The 7,427-nt window shown below is 36.3% G+C and overlaps 1 pseudogene; it reads left to right on the forward strand.

The window, feature by feature from the left end:
- Window positions 1-4,953, forward strand: part of LOC106982794 (L-gulonolactone oxidase-like) — a 32,154-nt pseudogene extending 27,201 nt beyond the window's left edge.
- The last annotated feature ends 2,474 nt before the right edge of the window (window positions 4,954-7,427 follow it).

Consider the following 7,427-nt stretch of genomic DNA (forward strand, 5'->3'; position numbering starts at 1 on the left):
GTTTTGACCTCACTTAAGTAATATAGATCATTATTCTTCCTTCACTTCTTTATTCAAAGACTATTAATGGCCTACAGCGTGGCAAGAGCTTTATTTTCTATTTATTAGGAATACAAATATAAATGAGAAAGATTTCCTACTTTTAAGAGTTTAAATCCCAGGGAGTCTTAAAAGATGGGGGGAGACAGAAGCAGAAGATTCTAAGATCAACTTCTGAGTACATTAAGATATGGCTCAAACACTTGTTGTCTTTCTAGAGGTGTAATTGCAGTAGAACTCAGTATATATCCTTAGCCTCATGCAGGCAAAAGCTTTTTGTAAATCATGTCAATCAGCACATGACATTATTAGATATGGGGCTAAAAGAAGATAGTGTTTGGAATAATGTAGATTGTACAAAATTGTCTGGGGTAGATATTGATCCTCATAATTGCACTATACAGTAATGATATTATATAACATCAGCGTTGGCATCCATCATTTTATTTATATTTATTTTTTGTAGTTTATTATGTACATATTTATGTGATTATATTTATATGTATTAACTTTTATTATGTATTTTATTCATTTGATATTTATTTATTGTCTGTTTTGTGGCTGTATGTCAATGTTGTATATAAGGCAGGCATTTTTTCAGTTTTAGTCTTTGCTATATTGCTAATGCTCGCAACATAAAAGATGCACAATAAATATTCATTGACTATTGTTTCATGTAACAGCAGGGGTAGGGCTCAATTATCAGATTTTTCTTACCCCCTACCTGTCAATGCTATATGCGGAGAAATGCATCTTTGAAGCGTAAAACCAGAAGTGGTGTCTGTGATTTGACATCACTTATTTTGTTAGCTCAGGGAAAATTATCATGTCTCTGGTAGCCATATGGGCTATAATCATGAAGGAAAGTACATTATTTTGTGGAGAGGTTAAAATTTTACTGTGCTATTATTGCTTGATAATGCAGTGACACTTTACAAAAAATTTTTTTTTTGCAATGAGAGACATGTGCATAAAATTGACATGCATTAAGTAACACTGAAATACATAGACAAAAGCTATCCACACAACTATCAATCTTCTGATTACATCAAAGATAATGTCAATGTGCTGTTGTTATGTTTTTTATACCTCATTTATACTTGCTAATCTCCTTTTATGGAAGAGAAAGCAGGCTTTGTTATTACGGCCTTTGTTAGGCAACAATATTTGACTGGAATTTTAAAATCTTGTTTGCTTAGAATTTATTTTGCATAGTTATCTTCTATTATAGTAAGTGATAATGTTTCTAAAAATAATGACACAAATTTTTAAAAAATACTTATCTATGTTTTAAAAAGTTAGTTGATTTAGTGAAAACTAAACACTCTGACAGGAAATACTTGGACAGTGTTAAAGTTGTAAAGATGATATAAAAAAAGACTTAAATTTGGAAAACACCAGTTAAAATCCAGGGAGGTAAAACTGGTTCATTATTTGTCTTGAAGCATAATGGAGATATCAAGACCAGAGCTTGGTTTGACCTTAGGATCAAGGTCTTCATGATGTTGTATAAAGACCACAAAGAGATTGTCCTAAAAGGAATTTCTAATTCTCCTTCCTCAATCTCTACAGCTCACACTGCTTGTTCAAATAACAAATTTATTGTCTTCACCTTTCTTAAGATTTTCTGATCTTGATTTCCTGCCCAGTCTGACCTGTGGCCATTGTGCTTGTCAATTGGTTTTCATCTTTCAATTCTGACTCTGAGACCAATACACTCTAAATTGCTCCTGCACTTCAGCTTTGACATAATTTTTCTACATCTTTGAAATATCTTAGATTATTTTTTTCCAAGGCTAATACAAACCCTGTGTTTTCAACCATCCTACATTCTCCCTAGGTGGAGCTCTTCACTCTACGTTTATAAAGGTGCAACCCAAGTGGACAATTCTAACTATTGTGTTGTATCACTCTACTCAGAAATGGATTTACCCTGACAGTAATGAAATATAACTATCACCAGTAAAGACAACATTCAAAACCATGTAACTAATTATTTTCCGTGATTTTGTGTTCTTTTTTAATGAGAGAAAGCAACATCATATAAGCTTCATACCACATAAGCTTGATAGCAGCTTCAAATATAACAGTAAGAATGATTTAGGCATTTCTGAAACTAATGTATAATGATATGTCAACTATACTTCAAATGAGTAAATAAGCAAATAAATACGGATTTAGAAAGGATGTTTCAGGCATATTAGAAAATAATAAAACATATATAAGAAATGATGGGTAACAATTACAGTTTGGACACTGAGGATTGAAACTATCCTCTCTCACAACATATTTTCTATAATAACATGATTTTATTATTCTGTTACCTTCATTAGCATAACTTTACTATTCCATAAGACTCTTTCTTATACAGGAAAATATATTTATTGTTTACAGGAAGAATTTCATGAAAGACTCATAAATTCTTCAATATAATCATCAACAGTTTACATTGTTACGACTCTGAACATTTAGCTCTCAAATCCTTGCTTTGCTATTTCTACCAATCCTAGACAGATATACCCTGATTCTTACCTAATCCTCCTCAATCAATCCTCCTAATCAATCCTCCTCATTCTCCACATGGAAATACCACCTTAAATCAAACTGCAAATACTCAATAAAATTGAATCTTGTCTACCCTCCATGGGGCATTCACAAAGTTCTGTTGAGATGGTTTTCTCCCTTACCATGGTAAGCAATGAACTCAAATCTGTCTTATGAAGAGCTTGTGTTGGTGATATTTGGGGAGCCAGCATACAACAGCTTATAAGCCCTTTTATGTATTCACATACCTGCAAAGAATCATTTTAGTTGTAAACTTCTATAAATTATGACTACACTAATGATTAAGAAGATATAATTTGCATATATATATATATATATACACATATACACACATACAGATGACTCCAATCTGGCAGCATCCATGGTTACTTTCATTAATTTTTTCATCACCCTTTGAAAGATAGAAATCAGAATTTTAACATTTAAGCACTGAATGTGAATTTTCTACAATTTTTAAAATTTCTTCTGAAAATAAATGGTCTTATGAAAGTAACATTTGGTTATTTTTATGGGAAATTTTGGAATTAATTAAATGTAATTATATGTACTATTTCTTTTTCTTTCAGAGTCTTAACCCACTGAATTTTAATTCCAGAGATAGGGAAACAGAAGGTCAATTAAAGAATGCTCTGGTCCCCGTTTTCAACTTATTCAATCTAGTTTCTTAATATTTGTGATTCCTTCTCCTTATTTTCTTGATAAAATGCAATGCTAGTTGCAATGGCAATGGTTCAAGTCTGCATAGAAGGGAAAGACAGCATGATGACACTACAAAAATAATTATCAATTATTGGGAAATATTTCACTCATCTTTACTGCCACAGAGACAGAACAAAAACCTTCCACCCCTTTTCCATTCTGCATCCACAATATCCTGCTTCTTCTTTTTCCATTCCTGTTGGTGCTGTTCATTTAAACCAATTGCATTTTTGCAACCATGTGTGTGATCATTACGTGGGGAGGTAAGAAAGAGAATGCATGAAAATCAAGGACGCTGCATTTAAATAGGGACTCTGCATTCCTCTGTGATGCCTGCAATAGTAATAAGCCTAGTAATAGTTCATATTTGTGGTATTTGCTTTCAAGATTGGACATAATAATATATTACTGGAGAGGTAAGAAGAAAATATAGAAAAAGGGTAAGGACCAATTTGTTGGGGGAAAATGAGGAATGTGAAGAACCTCCTCAGGTTAGGTCAATAAATAGGCCCTGAATCTGCTATCAAGCTCTTTATGAGTTAATGATTTAACTTTGACCTTTCCTAAAAAAAGAAATGTGATCTTTGTTTAAAGAAATGTGGAGGCCAGCTGCCAGGCCTCCCAGCTGACCTGCACCCACAGATAGGCAAACATAGCCTAGCCTTGTCCAACTTGAGAGCCCTGTCAGACATAACGGTATGGTTCATCATTGGGTCTGGAACACACAATACAGGATCCAACATGGCATCCCAGCCACTCAGGTGGTGGCACTGACCCTGCTAATGGTCCATGGGACCATTCTTGAGTGTTCCGAGTCCAGCAATGCATAAATGTTCCAGGGTGTGCAGGTGTACCCGGGCTCCCTTGGAGTCATCCTCACCTTCACCCCAGTCCCAGTTGCAGGAGATCTCATTTGCCTCAACCCTGAAAGAGGTTCTTGACAACCTAGACAGACACCTGAAGAAATCTGAATACTTTTGCTTTCCTCTGGTTCCACACCATGAGAAGATCAGTGTCATCCACCAGGACCACACCAACAAGCCTCCCTCCTCTTCAGCCAACTGGTTTTGGAACTATGTTATCAGATTCTCTTTACTAGAGTTCTTGCTCTGGATCAGTGCCTTCCTGCAGGGTCTTGTGGGATGGATAAATCACCCCTTTTGGCTCTTGTTCACGTGGAAGAAGGAGAGAAGCAACCTCGGCCATAAGATCTTCACCTACGAGTGCCTCTTAAAGCAGCATGTCCAGGATAGGGTCATCCCCAGAGAGAAGACCAAAGAGGCCTTGCTAGAACTGAAGGTCATTGTGGGAGCCCACCCCAAGATGGTGGCCTACTGCCCTGTGGAGGTGTACTTCATCCAGGGGATGACATCCTGTTGAGTTCTTGCTTCCAGAGGCACAGCTGCTACATGAATATCATTATGTACGAGTTATATGCAAGGATGTGTCATGGCTGGACTACTGACTGGATTAGGAGACCATCATGAAGACAGTCCAGGTCCAGCTCCCCCTCGGTCAAGGCCCACAGCTGTATATTGAAGGACTTTTGAGAAAATCTATCTAGCCTTTTCGAAGTTCTGTGTCATTTGAGAAAAGCTAAACCCCACTAGGATATTTCTGAATGCATATCTGGAGAAAGTATTGTACTGAAGCAGAAACAGGAAATAAATTGAGCCTACCCCATCCCCCAGGGCCAACTCCGGTTAGGTTGAAGGCTCAGTGTCCCACTGGCCTGATGGGGATCATACCTCTTTCTGCTGGCCCTCTGCTACAGCACCCACAGTGATGAGCCTAGATTGGGCAGGATTCCCCACTGTCCTACTTCCTTTGTCATCACAACAACCCCATGCAAGGAAGAGCACTCACATCCCTATTTACATCTCCATGTGGCAGCGCCTTTTCCTGAACCTACAATCACTACATTCTGTTTTCCCAAGAAATAGTGAAACCCCAAAATGTTCTGTGTAAGAGGTCAGGGATTCAGTGATTCAGTTCAGGGATTCAGTTCCATCTGTTGGCTAGGTGTCTGTACCTCTAGGGCCCATTAACATATGTTTGGGCACAGTAGTGGGGTGTACTGTGCTCTGCCTCCTTTCATCCTTGAGGGTTTTTCACATGTTCAGGTAAATGCCCACCTGCCCTGGGATTGCCCTTTTCCAGTTTCTACCTATCCACTTGACCTCTCATAATCTGACCTTCAAGCATGTCTGTTTCAGGGGATATTTAGGGAGTGGGGCTGTCCTTGCCTTCTTTTTTTTTTTTTAATTTTTTTTAATGTTTATTCATTTTTTGGGAGACAGACAGACACAGCATGAGCAGAGGAGGGGCAGAGAGAGACGGAAACACAGAATCTGAAGTAGGCTCCAGGCTCTGAACCAGCAGCACAGAGCCCGATGCAGGGCTCAAACTCACAAACTATGAGATCATGACCTGAATCGAAGTCGGATGTTTCACCAACTGAGCCACCTAGGCCCCCTGTCCTTGACTTCTTTTAAATAAAGACATAGAATTGGGGAAAAAAAAACCTTTTACTATCAAAAATTTCAAAATAAACAAAATCAAAAATAAAACAGGTTTGTATAGCAAAAAAGAAAAAGAAAAATTATAGAGGAAAATGATTTTTCTAGATTCTTTTCAAAAGAAATGAGTAGGTATACATCAAGTAATTGCACCTTCATATAAGTATGCTAATATTATATAGCAAAAAGATTCTGTGAAACACCACATGTATACATGTGATAAAATATAAAACATATTTCTGCTATATGTTAATATTTTTATACAGTTTGAATTATTTTTACATCTGTTTCTACCACCTATTTTAGTAGTCTGTTTGGATTATAAGTTCTAAGAGGTCAGAATCTTTGAGTTCTCCAAGTCAATTCAATGCATAACTAGAATTTTGAAAATCTGTGACAATTCCATGACCTAAGATACTCATTTTCAATTAGAGATATCCCACAATTTGCTCTTATAGAAGGCTGTGCCACCAGATGCATATATTTGCATTTGTTTATTAATGCCTTTATGTGTGCTTCACTCTGAGTAATTTGAGATTCCAAAATTACTTCTTTACTTCTTATTACTGCTAAAAGTAAAAGAAATTTATTAGCTTGATTGCCAGTCCAACATAAGATAAAAAAGTGTTTTGTTTTTGTTTTTGTTTTTGTTTTTTAGAATAAGTTAGTTTCTTTTTGGAGTGATCTGTAAGTCATATTCCAAATGTTTAAAACTGTCCCCCCAGCACACAGGGTCTCATTGCATGGCACTATTATCCTGCTGTTTATCCCATTAAGGAAAAAATGGTTAAATACTTCAGGGGTTACAAAAACAACAAAATAAGCCTTGTCAGATGTCTTAACAGAAGGTAAAAGTCAGGAAATAATTGTTTCTTAAGTACATTTCCCTCATAGTCTTTATAGGTCTCCCAGAATTGTGTAATATTAATATTTTACCTCTTCACAAAAGTTGAGGGGCAAATGATTTCACCATTGCTTTTCTCCTTGCTTCCAAACATTTGAAAGAGGAAATATGGCTCATTTTGAAAGTCTTTTGGACAGCAGCCTTGCTATTTTCAAAGAAAATATTAGAGCCACCAAACCTAAGACTATGGATTTGGGTTTCAACTTAAAATTAGAGAACCATTCATTTCTTGATTCTACTCTAGCAGAATATATCAGATCATAGATGGCTGTGCAGCAATGCTGAAAGAGGGAAAAATGCTATACTTTCAAGTCTGCAAAGACCAACAAAAAGTAAGACTATATATATTCACTGATATGTAAAGTTATTTCTGCTGAAACAAGGTCCTTTCCACTAAAAAATCACAATTCTCTCTTTTGACAGGTTTGGAATTGTTACTTTGCTTTCAGGAAATCATGAAAGGGAAAAAATTAGTCCCCATGTTCTGGAGCAGAGGCACCAAGTCAAATAAAAGAACCTCTCTAAGGATCACACAAATGTTTTCATTTACATAAATCAATATCATTCTATCAATGTCTCATTTGGAAAGGATCAACTGTAAAAGAACTCTTTTGCTAATGTCAAAGGAGTCACTTAGGACAAAATTTTTTATCATGGATCTCTGTCAAACGTCAACATCATGCAAAAAGGGAAGGAATCCT

The sequence above is a fragment of the Acinonyx jubatus genome, chromosome C2, assembly GCF_027475565.1.
Source record: "Acinonyx jubatus isolate Ajub_Pintada_27869175 chromosome C2, VMU_Ajub_asm_v1.0, whole genome shotgun sequence".
Classification (NCBI taxonomy): Eukaryota; Metazoa; Chordata; class Mammalia; order Carnivora; family Felidae; genus Acinonyx; species Acinonyx jubatus.